The 18,332-nt window shown below is 37.8% G+C and overlaps 1 protein-coding gene across 3 annotated transcripts in view; it reads left to right on the top strand.

Moving 5' to 3' along the window:
- Positions 1-3,799, top strand: part of LOC149916599 (uncharacterized) — a 135,259-nt gene extending 131,460 nt beyond the window's left edge. For all 3 annotated transcript variants that reach the window (XR_016469592.1, XR_016469594.1, XR_016469595.1), the window contains one exon: positions 1,715-3,799. The gene's annotated coding sequence lies outside the window, so the exon portion shown is untranslated. The remainder of the gene's footprint in view (positions 1-1,714) is intronic.
- The last annotated feature ends 14,533 nt before the right edge of the window (positions 3,800-18,332 follow it).

Below are 18,332 nucleotides of genomic sequence, written 5' to 3'. Positions count from 1 at the left end.
TAATATATACTGTACGTTGCTGAGGTAGATCTGTTAAGTTGCCATGTCCAAAACATAATTTATTTCTGATGTAAGAATATAACTCTTATAATTTTGTCACATGCTCATGTGTTGTGTGGGATTTCTGTGCCAAGTCCTGTAGTTCTTAAGATTTCCCTTGATGTGTTAAGAGAACATGGAGCTTCTAGACAAGAGAGGTTTTACAAAGGCATTGGCCTTTTCCTTACTGTGGTGTTTGACTTCACTGCCATCCTCGCAATATTTATTCTATTTAAGAACAGTCAGAAATATTACTAATTCAGCAGAGAAGTTAATCAGTGCAGGCTGTAAATGTTTATTTGTTTTTTAATAGCAGAAATTATGTTATAAATGACTCTCATCTGTTGTAAAAGCCTGCTGTTAGTTTGTAACCTAGCTTTTTCTTGCAATAGCTGTTGGTGTTGAAAATGAAACATGAATTTGGTATGAATTCTGGAATAACCAACCAATCACAAAATGTGATTTGAATTTTGACTTCAATACAAAAAAGATTATTAGATGCATATTGACAGATACTAAATGAATTTACTCTTCACTTTCAGAAAACTACTTTTGTCAGCTTCTCAAATCTAAATTAGTATGAATCCATACTGATGAAAAACATTACATCTAAGGTTTAAGTATGGTATGATAATTGGTTAAAGTTCTCAGCTTTTCAAATAAGTGTAAAAAAAAAAAAAATAGTGTGTATTATCTCTTTATTGAATGCAACTTCACAGATGTTTTTGAAAATTTGATAGCAAAATTATTTTTTTGAGAAAGTTATAGGCTTTTTATAATATTTTTTTTGTAGCAATGACTGTTTTTATAACGCTGTGTATGTATCCAGTAGTGCTCCAGTATTTGAAAGTGAACTACAATAGCATTTGTTTTAATTCACCTACTATTTAAAACACCCTGCTGTTCTGTGTGTGGGCATACTTATTTCAGATCACATGTCCAAATTAGCAAGATATTTTAAAGTATATTTTATAGGTCACTTCTACCTAGAAATGAGACAGAAGTTCATACTGCAGTAGCACTGTCTCAGAATGATGAGCTGCTCCATAGTTGTGTTTCATGCAGGACACACATTCTGTACTGTAACAAGTCCCAGCATCATATACAAGGAAAGCTAAACAAATTCAAACTGAGATGGGGTGTAACAGAGAGGAATTATCAAAACACAATTTCTGCTGAGAATGAGATGATCTGCTTAGAGAACTATGTTTTAGAGAAAAAATTAAGTGAATGAGAAATAACAAGATTCTCTTAATGGAGAGAAAATCCATGTTAGGTGTGGAGGACAAAGTATCTTACAGTAAAATGACAAAAATAGAGACAGTATGCAGAGAGCTATGTTGGGGAAATTGTACGTGTTACAGGCAGAAATAAAACAATTACATATATCTAATTAAGTTTACTCTAGAGAAATGAAAAATTGCCTTCATGTTTTCCCTTATTTTAAAATGTTTTGCTCTTGAATACCTTAATCAGTGCTGTCTTCTTTTCTGCAACTACTGTCTTTTTCGTACTAATTCCTGTCAGGACTGCTGGTCAAACACTATTGAGCCATTTACATTGATTAAAGTTTTTCCAATTCTGCAACATCATCTCTAATGCTATGAACAAATCTAATGACCTAATCATCTTTTTTTGTGTGTGTGTGTTTGCGTTATTTCTGTCTTTTGAGAAGTTTGGAAGGTTATCCAGCTGTTGATGCATTGGATTCTGTGTTGGCAGTATCTTCACAATGAAGCAACTACTAAGATGAGCGCATTATGTGTGCTCAGGTACATAGCTGGAGACACTGGGATGTCACCATAGAGGGAATATTACTTTTCTATCAAGATCTCATGCATTGGTATGAAAATCAAACCACACATTTTTCAGGATATTCTCCATGTTAAGCATGTGTTTTGAGGATTTCCAAGTAAATATAGTTATGAATAAGCATGTATAAATGAAATTATTTGTGGACTTTAATCATGACTTCCATGTACAGTGTTTATCACTTTAGCTTCTGAAAAGTTCCCATTTCAAGGGGCAATTCCTTTTTGTTATTTATTTGTTTTTTTTTAATTAGTTATTGCCTGCCTTGTACTTTTTATAATGATATTTTATCTGATTCAAAACAGTGGAATGGAGTAATTTGGTCTGAAGCCATCTGGACTCATCACTGACCTGTTAGCTGTATCAATTTAAGTAAAATCTGCATAAAGCTGAATGTTGTGTAGATGAAAATCTCACAAAGGCAAAGTTAGGTTATACCTGTGTGAATGTGAAACAGATGAGATTGTTGTACGTCATTAGCTACATTCTTTCTTCCTTGTTTGTTTTTTCCTTCTCTTTTCTTCCTACTCAAACACAATTTAATAGGAACTCATCTAGTCCAACAGTAGCTCAGCACAATCATCTGCTACTACCTTCAGATGACATATATATATACATATGTGAATCCCTCCTATGCTGATGCTGTTTTAAAAGGTTGATGTATGATGCAAATTAGGAATCGTCTGTTTTAAATAGTTAACTAGTAGCACAACATCATTACACAGTATGCTGTTGCCTGCATGTAACTGTAGAAAAAACCCACAGGTATTGGCACAGATGGGAGGAACAATCAAAAACCCGTTATCAAAATATCTTTATTTTCAGAGGGGATTTCCCATTCCTGTGCAGGTGTGGTTACACATTTCCAAGTTTGATAAAGATAGCAATGAGAGCTGGAATATTTTTAGCATCCTTTTAAAAGAGAATGTATTAGAATAACTGCAAGTATGTGTGTCTTTCTCAGGGAATCTTCCTGAACAAGCGCTCATTAATCCATGAGATTTTACTCAGTGATTTACTTTATAAGAAGAAATTTCTGATCTACCTGAGTTTATACTGACTTCTGCAAGGTTTCTGAGTTGCTTGTGACTGTGGGTTGTGAATTTTCTCCCTTCCCTGTGCAGGTGTGCTACCACTGTCACTTCCCCAGCCACTCTTGGCTTGTGCTACATGCAGAGCATCAGTGCTCAGGGGTCAGTAGTAGGTGAGTTAAAAGGAAGGGATAACAGCACTACAGGCTGCGGTTTCCAGAGTGCTTGTGAATCGGAGACTCACCTGTGCAAGGTTTTCATTAGTGTTTTATTTCTTTATTTTAATCCTAACCAAATAAAACTTAGACATACTGCTCAAGAAATAAAGAACTGAATGAGCAAAGTCCTGCTGAGGAGGTGATGGTTGAACTCTTGAGTAACGAATGAAGTGGAAAGTACTTTCTGCTTTAAGTAGTAAAGAGCTTTATCTCCCTTTTGAAAACTCAGAAGACACATCCATCAGGCAGTCTGACAGGAAAATTAAATTGGGTTACAGCACTGTAAGAAGTCCAGATTACGTTCCTGCTGAGCAGTAACAAATTGTGGTGAACTTTATAAAAAAAAGAAAAAGAAAAACTTCTTCCTGACTTTTTACAAAATAATCCAGTCTAGACAGTGCTAGAAGAGATGCTGAGGAGACTTCTGAAAAAGCTTGGTGTTCCTTAATAAGGAAATAAAATTATAGATATGACTTTCCTGCAGAACTGCTTGTGTTCATTGTTCCTTTTTAAAAACACCAAATCTGCACAAACACTAAATGGCTTTGTTTACTGCAGAATGGAAAAATTAGAAATATTATTTTCCTGGCCTTGGAGTAGTAGGTTTTCTGTCCTGGTTGTGGTAGGTCACTAAGTTCTACTAAATGTGATAGGAGAGGCAGATGTTCTACTAGAGATCTTAGTAAAACTACATTTTATTTTACCCCCAGTGAACTTAAATTCAATAATCAAATAAAGAATATTTTAATCCAAAGCACCTTTTGGATATATTTCAAATAGACTGGCATTTTAGTAACCGTTCTTAATCTTCCATTTATTTAGAGAGGTGCTCTTACATGCAGCTGAAATCCAGGTGCTTTTCAGCTTGGTGATGTTCGTTTCTAAAACCATAGCCTATCTCTGCTTCTCTTATCTCTCCATCCTGGGCTCTGAATATTCTCCAAATTGAGGCAGTTTATCAGGGCCATTAGAGATGGGCCTGAAGATAGGAATTCTTGGAAACACGTCCAGAGTTGTTTTCAAGTTTGTGAACTTCAGCCAGCTGTTCCATTAATGTGACTGTCAGATTTTTAAACAAAACCTGAAACAAGAGAGTTCTGATGTTAGATTCTTTGCACTTTCTGAAAAGCTGTGTATTCATAAGATAAATTAATATTAACTGTTCATACATCTGTGTATACAGGTATGTAGAGTAAACTAAAATGAGCATGTGAGATTCCAGTGTTGTTTTTTTAATGAAAGGAAATTCTTCCTCTTAATTCTTCATGATCTCTCCCAGAACAATTGCAATTAACCATATTACCTAGGCTATTTTTGAATAACAATTATTCTTAAGTCCCTCTGTTCCTTCCCCACCCTCTTTCCCCCCCCTCAAAAAAAAAAAAAAAAAAAAAAAAAAGAGCAGTAGACATTGTCTTTTGTTCTTTCTCAGTAGGCAATAGGAGTAAAATGCTTCTTTCACTGGCTTCTGCTTTACACATTGCACTCTTGCCTTAAGCAATTCAAAACCAAAATAAATCTTAACTCACAGAAGATATAAGTATAAGAAATCTCATCCTTCTTCTGGAATGGCTTAGGGGCTGATTGTTTATTTAACAAGTTGGTGCCCCGATTTTTACCACTGACACTCTTTGACAAAAATCCCTCACTCACAAACTGAAGTTGCAACAAGGGAGAAAATCAGAAAGATATGAGTCAGTACTCAAAGCTACGATGATCTGCTGACATAGATGTTTTCAGTCATTTTTGACTGTATTTAAAAATCGCAGTGCTGGTGATCTAGAATCCAGTAATGTTCTGATGTAAGCAAAACAAATGAAAGCGTTCTACTAGATGCTGTTTATCATCTGAGTTACTACATACAACTAGTTTGGGGAAGAGGAAATGAATCTGAAGAAAGACCTGGAAGACTGCTTTAAAAACCATAACAGACTAATGTGAGATTTGAATAATGTGCACAGGATTTGTGCCACCTCACAAAAAGGTGAAACTGTTTTATCATTGGATGTCCAAAACCAGGGTTGTTGAACAGTTATATTTGGGAATGGTCTTTTGTTCCATTCACTGTAGTGGCTAGGAGCTGTGGTGGGAGGCAGGTGCAGACACTTTGTGTCTCTGTCATTAGCATTTCCCATGGAGTATGAAATGCCAAAACCGACTGGGAAAGACAATGCAGAAGCTGATATTTTTGTTTGTGGATTATTTATGTAGGAAAAAATATATAAACATCAATCGAAAGTGCTTTTCATCGCTGTATGATTCCCTTCCCGCTATACAGTGTTTTCAGTACATAAAATTTCGCTCTACTCAGGCAACTTTCTTAAACTATAAAACATTGGCTATCTGTCAAGGAAGGGATGACCCTTCCTATGTTCAGTCCCTTTCTCTCTTCTCATTTCCAATTCTTTTTCATACTAGAAAGCAATGAAGGTGTATAGAACAGATTAAGAAGGAGGAAGAAGATCGAAAAGTACTTCTTATAAAATATGTAAGAATACATATATAAAATATATCCTATTACCAAATAGGGAAGTGCAAATTTTCCCAATAATTTACATTATTTCTAATTTGTATGTTTGGAAATAAAGGGCAGAAAGGAAAGTGAAAAAAAATTATTTCATGTCACAGATGTTCTTGCCTCTGTCATATGCGTTCCTCCCTTTTTTTTATTTTCACAAGATCAAGCTATCACATTTCCCTAGATGAGATTTCCTATGCTTGTCACAATTCATGTCTCAGCAAGCTCTTGTACAATTGTTTTGAGTTCATTTCTGACAATGTGAATCTTGGCTTCTACTTTATATTCTGTATTAAGACAGAAAAGCAAATATTCAAGTAAGCAAATTTTTCAGTGTCTTTGCATTACTTGGGATGCTTTTGTGTCTTTGGAACCAATATTTAAGTATGATTTCACCTTGTGACCAGACAAATATAAACAATTTGAACCCTAACAGGATTAGTAAACACTGTTCTCAAGGAAGAATTTGAGCACAGGATTCTGATGTGTTCAGATATCTTATATCACTAAATGATATGCATTTAAGAGGGTGGACATTGTAATGAAATTCTACTTCATAGCATCTTGATGACTACTTAAATTTAATGGTATGAAATTGAGCCAGACTAGAACATGACACTTTCTTGATTGCAAAAAGGGAATCTTGGATGGAGTAGATATGCGGTTTCTCAAATTATATAAAGTGGGTGAATCCAAACCCCCTTAAAATTTTTTCTGTATTATTTTGATTTGAGCACTGTGTAAACCTGGAGTTAATAAGTGGAAAGTTTTATTTGACTTCAGTTTGAATTTAATCTGAAATGATTTACTCAGCACTTAATATTTATATCTTCACTCACTTGAAATACACATTAAAAACTATAATTTAAAAGTGAAGATAACTTTAAAATAGCATACTGTGTCTCCTAAACTGGAGTAAAACCAAGCATCTCAAGCTATCTTCAATTAAAAATCTTACTCTTCCTTCGTGACTTTCCTGTCCCCCTTAAGAAAATGGACTTGAAGCAGTTTAACTTAGTAGAAACAATTTATCTTAAAGTAGCTTCAATGAGAAAATGTTATTACTTGTTTCATTTCTGATAGTAAGATTTTTTTTTTCCTCAGTCTTTTTGTCTGGAAAGTTTTGACTCTGGTGTTCTGATTTGCTGAGGGCATTGAAAGGGGCAAGAGGCCAGGGTGGAGATGTATGTATTTTGATGAAAGCTTTTCAGCCAGTTCTGCTCTGTAGTCTTTTCTACGCTTGACCTGAACTGAGTAAGGGATTCTCTCCCATATCTACATCTGTAATTTCATTGTTTGACCTATAAACTAATGCATACAGCAAGTCTTTTATTTTCAATACTTGGTAGCAAACAAGAGTATCTGCAAAATGAGCATTGAATTCTAATAAAAACTTATCAATACTACATTTCAGATTATATAGTCACTGAGTTTGGTATTTTCTGATTTGGTTACACTAGTTTACTTTATAGTACTTTGTGATTGAGAAGGGAGCATGACTTTTTTTTTTTTTTTTTTTTTGAACGATTTCATTTCCATGGCATGGTGACTTAAATTAGTGCCTGACATCCTTCTAATATGCTTAGAAATCTTTGGAACAAAAGATCTGAAATTTGAGCACTTTGATTCTGGTAGGATAAGAGCTCAGGGGAGAAGTTAGATGGGCTGGATACACAAGCATTGTTCTATTGAAAACTTATCTGAGGCAGATCTTAGCATGCATGTGAACATCACATCTGAATATCAGTGGATCACATGGAGAAGTTATAGCCCAGCAGAAACATTGTCTGTCTCACAAAGACAAAATGGAAGGACTTCACTCAGTGAGTGAAGTAAAAGAATGCATCTGCTTAAATATTAGACACTAACAGTAGCTAGAGAGCAAAGTATGAGTCAGTGTATGAGAATTTAAATAGCTGTTTCCCTTCTGGTGGTGTCTTTGTGTTCTTGTGTTAAGAGTCAGTGCATTGATAGGGGAATTATAAAATCATAGAATCATTTAGGTTGGAAAAAGCCTCTATGACCATCTAGTCCAACCATCAACACATCCAGACAATGCCCACTGAACTATGTTGCTCAGTGCCACATCTACATGTTTCTTGAGATCCTCCAGGGATGGTGACCCCACCACCTTCCTGGGCAGCCTGTGCCAATGACACCACTCTTGTTGAGAAGAATTTTTTTCTAATATCCAGCCTCAATCTTCCCTGGCACAACTCAAGGCTATCATCTGTCATCCTATCACTGTTAGTTGGGAGCAGAGGGTGCCCCCCACCTTCTCATACCTCTGGAAAGGTATGGATTTGAAGGATGGACTGTTTGGTGGATTAAGAATTAGTTGGCTGGAGGCAGCCAGAGTTGTGATTAATGGTACTTTGTCTGGGTGGAGGCTGGTCACAAGCGGCATCCTCCAAGGGTTGCTGTTGGGACTGGTACTCTTCAGCAGGGACATAGACAGTGGAATCGACTCACCCTCAGCAAGTTTGCAGATGACACCAAGCTGAGCAGTACAGTCAATACAGTAGGGGGAAACCATCCAGTGCACCTGGACAGGCTGTAGAAGTGGGCCCATGAGAACCTCATAAGGGTCAATAAGGCCAAATGCAGGGTGCTGCACTTGGGTGGGACTCGTAGTTGAAAAGCTAGACGTGAGCCAGCAGTGTGCGCTTGCAGCCCCAGAGGCCAACTATGTTCTGGGCTGCCTTAAAAGGGGAGTGGCCGGCAGTGACAGGGAGGTGATTGTCCCCCTCTACTTGGCTCTTGTGAGGCTCCATCTGGAGTACTGTGTCTGGGCCTGGGGCCCCCAGAAGAAAGACATGGAGCTCTTGGAACAGGTCCAAAGGAGGGCCAGTAAGATGATCAGAGGGCTGGAGCACCTCTCCTATGAAGAATGGTTGAGGGAACTTGTTTATCCTGGGGAAGAGAAGGCTCCAGGGAGACCTCATTGTGGCTTTCTGATATTTGAAGGGAGCATATAAAGAGGAGGGGGGTACGTTTATATGGGTGGATAGTGATAGGAAAGGGGGAATGGTTTTCAAGGAAAGAATGGATGGGATCCTGGGCAGCCTGATCTAGCAGATGGCAACCAGCCCATGGCAGGGGATTGAAACTACTTGATGTTTAAGGTTGCTTCCAAAGCAAGCCATTCTATGATCCCTCAGTATGACAAATTCACATATGATTAGGAATTGCAGAACTGCCCAGATAAATTAAACATTTGACTTAATGAAGGCTTGCTGAAATATGAAACTTTTAACAATTCTCTAGCTATACAGCAGTATTTACAGTGTTTTGCCTTTTAAAGACATTATCTGGAAATAATGAAAAGAAATTTTAAGTGGAAGTGCACATGTACATCCTACCTACCAAACACCTTTGTGATCACCAGTGTGGTCAGATTTGAATGACTGCACCAGATTCTGTTTTCATCTGGATGAGAAGTGGAAGGATCCAACTTCTTACAACATCGAGATAGGCCAGATTTCTTTTAAACAGTTATTATTTATTTACCTATTCAACAGCAAAAACTTGCAATCTGATGCTTTACCGTGCAGGATTTTAGAGCTCTGTAAAAACAAACAAATGTGTTAGTCTGTGGGGACTTCTTTTTCATTTTTACCTTGGAGATGTCATTAGACATCATTTAGGAACAGATCGTGGTCATGAAGAAGAAATCTATTTCTTAAACATACAGAAAATACAACTCTGTATGAAATGCTTAAAGAATGATGTACTATTAAGCTGAAATACTTTCTAGTGGCAATGTGCATTCCTTTGCAGAAGTAATGCTTCAGTTGTACACCTGACTCTTCAGGTTAAAAATTCTTCTGCACGTAAAGTTATGTTACCAATATGACAGCAGTAAGCATATAGTTTTTTTCCCTTAGTTTCCTTGACTTGTACATCTCTCCCATGACAAATGTTATCTAGCTGGAACTAATGTGTATTGAAGGGGAAGTTCTGTGGTGAAGATTTGTGTGGTGACTGAGCATGTTCTTTAGTACTTCCTACAGTGTATTTTCAGGTTCACTCATCTGAACAGAAGTTTGGGGTTCAGCTGGCATTTAGCACAGATCACAGGTGACAGGACAAGGGGAAATGGCCCTAAGTTGCACCAGGGTAAGTTTAGATTGGATATCAGGAAAAACTTCTTTACTGAAAGGGTTGTTAAGCACTGGAATAGGCTCCTCAGGGAGGTAATTGAGATGCTATCCCTGAATGTGTTTAAAAACTGTTTGGATGTGGTGCTCAGGGACATGATTTAATGGAGGATTGTTAGAGTTAGAGTAGTATGGCTAGGTTGTGGTTGGTCTCGATGATCTTTAAGGTCTTTTCCAACCTGAGCAATTAGATGATTCTATGATGTCATCACACCCACGGAGAGTACCATTTGCACAGCAGAACTCAAGTGCTGTTGCTAACCAAATATTGATGTCAAGTTAGTATGTTATGCATTAAGCTTATGCAGTGTTGCTAGTAGTGTTGCTAATGTGTTTTACATAATGAACTATATTGACTTGTTCTTAAAAAAAAAAAAAAAGTAAATACATAAGGTGGTGAGTTTTCTAAAGATCTACAAGTAAATATGAATGCAGTTTTTGTGACGTTCTTCTCTGAGATTCTCACCTGATAGTTCTCTGCTTTTTCAATAAACTAGAGAACATTTCTTCATGTCTAGACTGGAACTCAGGGAGAATTTGAGAAAATAGAGACAAACAGAAACAAAGACTAATGAGAGACACAGAAAAGTATAGTGGCAGAAGATTGTGTGGTGAAGCATTACGGCTATTCTGAAGGCTTTGTTAAAATTTAAAATAAATTTAAGCCTAATCTGGAGCACCATGCCTGGAGGAAAATGCTGCCTGTGTGCAGCTTTAAATGCTGACAGTTTAGGGAGGAGTGTGTGATAATTGCTATTCTAAAATAATAAGCAGTTGTAATAGCAATCTAACTGTCATGTAGTAACTGCACCCCCCCAAGCATTACACTGGAACATCCAAAGACAATTTCATGCAACCAACACCTTCATATCCCTCCAAGCACTTTCCATCAGCCACTCTACTTATGGCTATGTTCATTTTTTCACATGCTCACAATTCCACAATAATCAGAGGTAACCCAAACTTAATTACTAGAAAGGATTAAATACAGTAGTTTGATCCTGGCTGGGATTCCAGGGAATGGAAAATCTGTGGTGTATGGATTTGTACTGGAGTTGTCTTAGTACAGAAATGATACCTTGATGCTAAATGTCACCTTAAGGACCACAGATAAACAATCTTAAAACTGGATGGCAGCAACATCTACAAAACTGCTTTTTGTGATATCGAGCTTGTGGGACATTAGCAAGTTTGGAGTATAGGTGTTACCACTGATCACTCAGGAGCATGTGTGCACTTGTTTTCTAGGTGTTGGATGTCTGTTTCTCTTCTCTTCTGGATCTGCGTAGGGTGGCTTGTTGTGTCTTTTATTTTGCTGCTTCTCAAAGAAAAAGGCTAGTTTATTGGGAGTCATTTTCTTTCCTTCAAGGTTGTAATTGGTCACAAAATTCCTTTTCTTACATTCCTAGTTTGTGTGTGGAGCAAGGTCTTACTGGCCAGTTCCAGTAAAGAACGTAGATGCTGTCCTGCTAGCTCAGGCATGTAAATCCATCACATTGATCCTTAAAGTCCTGCTCAGTTTTCAGCTAGGTTCTGCAGACATTATATGTCACAGCACCTGCATTTTCAAAATTGAAGTCAGTTATGTGCTTGAATGATCTGTGTTTCAATGGGCATTTTTTGCCTCTTTCAGTGTCAGAACCTGACTTACCAGGTGTATTCACAGCGTACCTTAGGTGCCAGGTAGGCTCGTGGTCACCGTTTGGTCAGACTGCTGGGGTGATGCTGGTACTCACAAAAGATAGAGCAGGCTTGATGGCCTATTTTGATGTTTCCACTACTTAAACAAACAAACAAACAAAACAAAAACAAAACAAAAAAAAAAAACCAAAAAAAAAAAAAGAAAAAGAAAAAAAAAAAGAAAACAAACAAACAAAAAAACCCCACAAATAAACAAAAACCCCAAACCCTCTTGATGTCTACTATTTGACATCCCATGAAACAATGCTGAATCATGCAAATATGTTAGTCTGTGGTGGATCAGAGCTGGAATGCTGACAACTCTGAAGCATTTCTACAAAGTTGGTAATAGTTCAATTCCTATCAGCTTTTGAGATTTTGTCTTTCTTTGGAAAGTTGGGATGAATGTCTCTGGATGTGATGTCAGGCTTGAATCTTTAAGGAGACTTGGATGAAAATTCCTTCCTTCTCCTGACCCAATCTCTTTTCATCCATTGTGATATTACACAAATTGAATTTCAGGCCTCGTGAGGTAGAATTTCTGCTATGGTCAGCAGAAGTGTCTTTCTATCTGATTACCCTTGAGGTCAGAAGCACGTAATACATTCAGGGGTGTTTCTAATTGAACGAAGCTTGGAATATGTGAGGGTTGTAGACAGCAGCTGGCCCCAGCAGAGACTTAACAGATTTGCTGAGAACCTGCAAAGATCTTGGCAGGATGTCAACAAAGATACTGCAGGGTTGCTGGATGCCAGGAAAATGAGATCTTTGCTTTGCGGCAAAGAAAATGGTATTTAGGGAAGACAGGATATAATAAATTACAATAGTAGCATTGTGAACAAAGCTGTATCCAAATGTATCAATGACTAGGACTAGTAGGCAAGTTGTGTACTCTGTGTAATGGGTGAGTAAACTGAAGTAGAACAGGTAAAAGGAAGATATGCTTTCTTATAGCAGACTATTATCAGAGCTGGGAAGAGAAGTCACCTGTTCCTATGTAAGAAATATACTTAAAAGAAGTGAAGAACTGAGGGAACAAAAACGGTGGTGGAAAAATGGTTTAGATGATTTGAAAGGATAGGAAAGAGAAGAATGGAGGTTGAAGTGGATAAAGCACAAGTGCTTGTGGGGAAAGATCACAGTGAATTTTGGAGGGGCATAACTGTCTTTGTGGAAGAGCAAGGAATTGAGTCTATAGCATTAGGAGTTTCCAGCTTGTGGTATCCAAATATATGGAGTAAATCTGAATGTATATTTGCTAGTGAGTTGTTCTGGTGGAGTATATAGGTATTTCTTTGATAGCTTCAGGTGCTGGAAAACTTAGCTGTCTGTTTCTCTGGAAGTGTAGTGATGCATGCCTTACCATACTGGACTCTGATTGAGAAGATATCAGATCAGAAGCAACTACTTGATCTGTTTTGCTGATGTCCTCTTTTTCTCTTACTAGAGCTTTAGTCATAAGGTGATCTCCAAAGAATTCAGTCAGAATTAGAATGTTACAGAGACAAAGCTGTGATGGTTAAGGAGATATCTTCATGAGGAGAGAAAACTGATTCTCATCTAATCTATAGATTAGCCATGACACAAAGATTAGCAAACCAAATGGAGTATGCCTGCATGGAATATTCCTGCTCCACATGTTATAGGGTCAAGTTTTCAAGGATGATAAAAATTGTTGCAGGCATCAGTCAGCACTCAATATTCCACCAATGTGATGTAAAGTATTTCAGATTTCCGCTCTGAAATACTTACTTGGTGGACCAAAATCAATTATTTATTGCTATTCTTAGGACTCGATTCCCCTGTTTCCTCCTAAAGTCTTGATCATGTTGAAACCTATGGATTATTGTCAGTTCTTTATTAACCAGGTACAGTGCTAGAGAGGAGGGAATCAGATGCTCCTTCAGTTGGGAATAATTGAAAATGCCAGTTAATAAAATCCTTCTGACTTTTGCAGAACTGAAAGTAGCCATTAGCAGCTCTTGAAATCTCTGAGTTTGTTGCATCCCTGTATTCCTTGTGTTCCGAAAGAAATAATGTGGCAGGCAGGATACCATTGAAAGTGTAATGCAATGGGCACCAGTGAAAATGCCAGGTGGAAGGGGAAAAAATCCCAAAGACTAACTAATAGTAAAATATATGGACGGCAAGCAGCCTCTTGTTGATATATAGGTCTATTTCAAGGTAGGAGACAGCATACCTTGGTCTAATTTTGGAGCTATTGAATGGGTCATATCCCAACTTCTTTCCATGTTAACTCTTAGCCTGATCAGAAAATAATAGCTTTAAACAGCAATCTTTCTGATCTTGTGACAGTTACAAAAACCTACAAAGAAATTTTCCATTACTTTCTTTCTCCATTCCTCCTTCAGTTCCACTCCCCCAAATAAGCTTAGTTGTAGATTATTGCCTTTAGCACAATAATTAAACTTCTGTAACAGAGCACAGAGCCTGGGAGAAGGTACAGTTGGGTGTGGTACAACATGCAAGAGCTAAATGGATCCACAGAGATGTTTGCCTGCTTGTAGACTGCCAGCAGAAGCTGATACAGAAGAGAGAAAGCTGTGGAAGTCTCTTGAATCCCTGGGCATAAACTTTTATTTTTCAAAATGCCATTAAAGTAGGGAGCTGGTGGAAGCAAGCTGGTCAATGTGACTTCAAAGACATGGGGAGTTTTTGACAGCAGTTGCTGTTTGTCAGAGATCTATAAACTGACTTCCTGTCATGGGAGGCCTTCAGCTAGTTTAGCTGGAGAACCTCACCCTCTTGTCCTTCCAGCAGAGCACACATAACCAGGACCATGCTCAGCTGAGGAGGGGAATAGACAGGTGGATTCTCAATCAGTAAAATTATGTGGGTAGAGACATCAGTGTGGTGCTGTGGGTGAGGGAGAGATGTTCTCTTCTGAGTAATGTATGCGCATGTCCATCAAATTCTTTGTTTACAGAAACTCGCAGATGAGAGCACACTTCCTTCGTCATGTCTCAGCTAACATTGAGTAAAAATCCTTGCTTTCTCCTCTGTCTTTCTTTTTCTTTCAGATAACAGTGTACTATCACTTTTATTTGGGGTGGATGCATGTTTTCTTTTCAGTGTTCAATTCCCCTCACAATAATCTTTATCTACCAGTTTTGGAACTGCCCTTCTCCAGGAGGATTTAATTTCTTTCAAAAATTGCATTTCCACTAAATCAATAACCTAGCGGGAATCTTTGGCAAAGGACTGAGCTTTGGTGCAGTAGGTGTCTCTAGATTTAGTGGCCTGTATCATCATCTTTGCTGGAACTCATTCTTTAGCTAGAGTTTAACTCCTCAGCTGCTAAATCCAAACCTCTTGCATTTATTTCTGTCCCTGCTGAAGCAAGCTGTCTTATGCTAAGAGAGCTATGTAGTGATCTCAGGAACATACAAGCATTTTCTCTGTCTCTTGTATTGCTGAAATTCTTTCCTCATTCAGCCTACTACATATCGCAGTCCTTCTTGCAAAAACTCAGCACCAGGTTTGAACTGCTTTAGGTTAAAGAAGTGAACCTGAGTATACTGCTTTATACCAAGAAAAGTCATTCTTTGCATATCTGTGGTTTTCAAATGTAGTCGTGAATCCTGAAATGAGGAGGATAAAAACCACAATGAGATATTTTGAAAGTTTAGTCTGGCATGTGTCCATACTTGACTCCTTTCCTGTACAGAGTAGGGTATGTTTGTAGTAAAATGGGAAATCCTAAAGAAAGCTGTATCTTCAAAATTCTGGAGATGTATTGAGCCTCTTGGAAGTTGGTAAAGTAAAAGAAATGTTAACTTGCTTTAGAAAAACAAAATGTAATTCCTGTCATATCAGAAGCATTTTAGGTTTACATTGTTTAAAGCATCAGAGATTCTGGAAATTACAGTTAGGTGAAATTCAGTTATCTGCTCCATAAAACTTTTTGACCTTGGTGACTATTGGGATTGAGAGGATGAGGAATTAATAATAGTGGACCAAAAAAAAAAAAAAAAAAAAAAAGATAACCTGATTGTAGTAATTTTTACACCACACTTACCAGAGTTGGAGACAGATTTGAGTGCTCTCAGCTTTTGTTGCTCATGGGAAACTTTTCTAGAGCTGGTAGTTCATCACAGACTTGGTAACTACTTCCCCACTGCTTGAGCTCATGTCCCAATTTTGTGTGTCCATAGTCACAGAACTTAGATGTGTTTCTTACAGTTTTTTGTGTATCTTTCTCAATGTTATACCATGCATGTCTGTGTGGGCAATGAGTGCTATAGCAAAGATACCAGGTTTTGCTTTATAAAGACAATACATATAGTCATACATGGGGCTTGTACTTCTGCCTTTTCTTCTTGAGATTGTGGGTTCAAAGACAATTTGTATCACTTATCAGCACATCATCTTGGTCAGTGTTGTCAAATAATGTTATTAATGAAGAGGATACATGTTTCCAATTCCTTTTAAATTTATTTCCTATCAGGAGAAAAACAGAAGATGGAGCTTAATTTTAAAACTCCTGCAACAAGCCCTGCTAATTTGGTCTGAGAAAACTGCACAGTCTGTGTGCACTTTGGGGAGTATTATCAGAAAAGGGCTCTGAACCCTATGAGGGACACAGGCTAAGGTTTGTAGATGAGCTCTGTTAGGAATCTGGTGTGCCCTTCTGTAGAATTAACAGATACTCGTGTTGGAATGATTCATGCACATGTAAATACAGAGTGTGCTCATACAAACTGTATGGATATTGTTTGGAAAGCACTGTTAAAGTTTTGGCTTATATAGGCACATTCTGTGGCCTGACAGGATTACTCCCGTTGGAGTAATAACTAAGAGTTTTGCTTACTTAGGGCCTGTTCCTACTCCCTTTGAAGCTAATGGCATAATTCCCAGTAATGTTTAGTAGCGCAGGGTCAAGTCTTTAAGGTTGATAGAATTTGATGCTAGAGGCCTCAGTCAGTGCTCACTGAAGTACACAGGGGTTTCCCCAGTTATTTCAGTAAACTTTGGATAGAACTGCTAATTCATGAAAATAATTACTTTACCATCTCTATAGAAATTATAAGTGTTATACTTTAAAAAAGAAGAAAGTTCAGAGAATTTCTTTATACTGGCTGATACCATGCTCTTTTTTATAACATTAAAATGTTTACTTCAAGTAAGCTCCAAGAAGTTTAGAACAGCCACATCCAAAAGCAATAGACTTTTTAAACTGAAAAGGACATTTTATGTTGTGCCACATCTTTTCTGAATACATTGAGCTTCTACTGTTGCAGGATCTGCAAATCTCATGGTATCTCAGCCTTCAGGCTCCTAATCCCAGCTGGTCAGGCCTCACAGCATCTGCAGGGAAATGGAAATGATGAAGGGAGATGTTGCAGCTGCTTGAAATAAAAACAGCTGGCACTTTCTCATCTCAAAGGCTGGTACCCCTTGGAACCATTGCAAGGTATGAAAAATATTCCCTCTAGTTTCAGTATGCTCTTTGACACACAGGAGTTCCCTTTAGTTCTGAAATTGCCTTCACCTACATTTCTCATATGCTACTGGGAGTTTGCCAAAGCACAGTTATTTTTATACTTGGACTTTGGTACGTGAGACTCACTAAACTAGATCTTTTAAAAGGATACAGTAAAAATACAGCAAACTGGGGGGGAAGCACAGAAAGCTACTAGAGGAAGCTTGTTAGCATTCACTTGTTTGGTTCAACAGGTCTTTTGGTCTAAAGCGCAGACAAGAGAGCTTATGTCATGATTTTGAAGGGAGAATGGAGAAGGAAAAGGAAATTTGTTGTGTGTGGGTGTGAATATTCCATTTGTGTATTGCTGATCTACTGGCTTGCTTTAAATGAAGAACAAAAATTTCCCATGTTGTTTTCTTCCGTTTGGATCTGCTTCTATTCCGTTACAATATATGAGGGCTGCTCCATAGGTAATACCTCCAATTTTATTATGTTGGCCCATGACGTCAGAGGCAAATGTTGGTGGTATGGCAGTAGAGATTGAACCTTCCTGTTGGTGTCCTGTTACATTTTGATGTCATTGTGACAGATGGCAGCAGACGTGCAGTCTGACAACATGGTGTCTGACATGGAAGTGCATGTGAAGCAAAGGTGTGGAATTGAATTCCTCCATGTGGAGAAAGATGGTACCAATTGACATTCACCAACACTTGCTGAACATTTATGGAGATGAAGCAGTAGATGTGAGTACAGTGAGGCAGTGGGTGGTGCATTTCAGCAGTGATGACAGTGACAGCGGGTCACCTACACTGGTGCAGATTTTTATGAGCATGACATGCAGACTCTTGTTCATCACTGGCAAAAATGCATAGCTAATAGAGGTGACTGTTGAAAATAGTGTTTTGTAGCTGAGAGTATGCTCTATCAAATACTGTTTCATTGTATTCTTTGTATCTGTTGTAGCATCTGTGGAAATAAAGATGAGATATTACTTTTGAAGTGATCAAAAGTATATATAAAAGCAGTCTTAATGTCACTGGTTGAATTTCGGCAGTATTGGACTGGATGTTGTTTTGGCTTCTTAATGCATGAATCATTCTATTGGTGTAATTTAAGCTTCTTTATGCCTATAAAACATTTATTAGCACTGTCTTATCTGCTAGTCCTCCCAAAAGAGAGGGGCCCATTGAACCAGACGTCTTTCCTTGTGCAGAGGCAGCATTTATGCTTCAGGCTTTCCTATGCCTTAAATACTTGTTCTAGAGTTCCAGCTTTGGGTACATGCCTACCTAGTGTAGGGTAGTACTGGATTCCAGTTTAGTTAATATGAAAAATACTGAGCTCTGTAGGCTAAATAGCTTAATAAATGTTTTCCCATCTTTTTCATCATTGCTTTGATAGAGCTGTTAGTTTTCTAGCATATTACAG

This window comes from Phasianus colchicus, chromosome 10 (assembly GCF_987193195.1).
Source record: "Phasianus colchicus chromosome 10, bPhaCol1.hap1.1, whole genome shotgun sequence".
Classification (NCBI taxonomy): Eukaryota; Metazoa; Chordata; class Aves; order Galliformes; family Phasianidae; genus Phasianus; species Phasianus colchicus.
Note: the sequence above shows the minus strand (reverse complement) of the source record. Positions and strands in the feature narration are given on the sequence as shown.